The sequence below is a fragment of the Coturnix japonica genome, chromosome 7 (genome assembly GCF_054131305.1).
Source record: "Coturnix japonica strain WE chromosome 7, WE-NBRP24, whole genome shotgun sequence".
NCBI classification, from domain to species: domain Eukaryota; kingdom Metazoa; phylum Chordata; class Aves; order Galliformes; family Phasianidae; genus Coturnix; species Coturnix japonica.
Genome location: NC_140669.1, coordinates 7,472,501 through 7,475,000, shown reverse-complemented (window position 1 = coordinate 7,475,000; position 2,500 = coordinate 7,472,501).

Sequence of the window (2,500 nt, the reverse complement as noted above, 5' to 3'; positions counted from 1 at the left end):
AAAATTAAAAGGGAGTTCTAATGAAAAATTTGATCAAATGTTATTCAGATTATCTTTTCAAGTAATTAAGTGGTCTGGGAAAAAAACAAAAAACACCAAAAAAACCCAAAAAAAACCAAAAAACCCTGTTCCCTAAGGTACATTTTTGCTTGTGATCTTTTCCATTCTGAGGGAAAAAAAAAAAAAAGGCAATAAAGTTAGGAATGAGTAAAAGTCAGTTTTCTTTTTGACAAGCCACCATCTATAAATACTCCAAGATATGATTTCATGAAATGAGAATCACTTTTGTTTTAATTTTCAGTGACATTCCCTTTGGTTACTGGTCTTTTCAATAAATAATTAGCTTTAAATGCATATCAAAACAGTATTTAGTATCCAATATTTTGTGTAACATATGTTTACAGAAAATAAAGCATCGTTCATCTTTGAAGTCCAGTAGACTGACTTACTAACTGCATTAGTTTTTTAACAGAAATAGAAACTTCAAAGTGAGACTGAGTCCTCTAATTTGGAAAACAAACACAATTAATAACAAACAATATGAGCCTCGTTGGTGTTTTCTGGTTTGTTTGTTTGCTTGTTTTCCCTTTACCATTATGTATTTTGGACACTGAAAAGAACCTGTATAAAGACGATTGTCCTTGTGATGTTCTGGAAAGATGTCACAATATTTTCAAAGCAATCTCATAAAACAGAGGAGCTAGAACAAAACAAAATCCAGCATTTAATGCTCATATGAACAAATCCATGTATTGATCATCTTTCCCGCGTATTTCCAAAATGTTAACAAGCAGAGAAAAGGATCATGAAAAGTATCACACTGAGTATCCTGAAAGTATCACGCTGTGCAGTCTAAATACAGAATAAGTTCAATTTCCAATTCTGTCCCAGACTGCACAGAATAAAAAGTGAAGTACCATTTTTCATTATCTATTACATTGATTGAGTCTTGTATGTTAATGCAGGCAATGCAACTACAGGAAATGCATGTATATGTACAGAACTTTCTTTATTCTAAATATCTTTTTATTCTTTAGAAACTACCTCTGGCCTCCCCTACTTTGTCTTTCCAAGTTCTTCCAGATTACTGCCTTAGAAGGAAAGGAGTACAGTGAATTACAGCCTACCCAAGTCCCAAAGCAGACTCGCTTACTTCTACGGGCAATGAGGGAAGCACATAAGATTTCTCACAATTTCACTGGAATTCCAGCAGCTACTCCTCCCCAAGAGGACAATATGGGCACAGACCCAGAGGCCCGGTACTGCACTTACCAAGGCAAAGGAATAAGTGCTCAAATTAGCGTTGCTACATCAGCTGGAGTGTTTGGGGCAAAGAATGAAAATATTTCAGTTTTATCTTTGTGTCTTCTGTTGTAATAAACACATCATTAGCAATTTAATTCATCGACACAACAACAAAAATTTAGTTACCAGGCTTGGCAAGGCAAACTGTAATTGCAAAACACATTTATGCAGTTATTATTATCCGGGAATTTAAAAATATATCAAAATGTCACTGGAGTGCATTCATCCCATAATATGGGCATAGTGAGGCGAACTGAAAAACCACTTAAAGCTTGAAGGACTTCTTTTCATCTGCACCCATGTTTGCAACATTGGCTTCAGCCCACACAGGTTATTCAGGGACGTGGAGAGGAGGTTCCTATAGCCAATGCAGAGCAGTCACTACTGCAACTGTAAAGATGCCAGAAATGCACCCTTTAGCAGTAACGCTCATTTGGTGCATGTCACACACCCTGTGCTCTGTACTGGTTGGGCATGTCACTGCTGTGCAGTGTGTCCAGAACGCAGCACTGCATTCCTGCCATCCTGCAGGCAGTTCCTCTCTGAAAGCTGGCACTCTCCGCATCATGCTTCACTTCCTGATGAAGAGAGTCACTTTTTCCAGTGGAGTTCTGGTCAGGGCATTGGATTTGGGGTTTCTGCTGTTCTGTTCCAAGAGAAGAGGAGCAGAACAGGAGAAGGCCTCTCCACAGCTGGTACCTGCGTGTGGCACAGGGCAGGCTTTGGGAAAGGCCTTTATGGAGGACACATTCTGCAATTAACACCAAACTGAATTCCACATGTTCCAACAATACTGCTTTCCAAATACAGAGGAAAACTATTTTATTCTAAGAAGGAGTGCTGTTATCATTACATTGTGAAGCAACACGCTAATTCCTACAATTAGTAATTGGTCAGATATTAGCCAGGTGCCCAGGACATGGCAATAACTGTTGGAAGTGGAGCACAAAGCTCATGTCACCATCGAGGTCTGATGTTGCTACTGCATCTGTGTGCACAGGACACTCTATACCACTGCTCGTTGATCTGCCACATGTCTTTGCACCACAGCAGAAGGAACGAAACCAAGGCAGAAGAGGGGTATGCCTTTTCCCAAGCCAGGTGTGCCAGTCTAGGTAACACATCACAGCTCTGAGCTTCTTTTTCCCTTGGGAGCTCAAAATTTCACCAAAACATGACAATTGCCCCCTAAGTA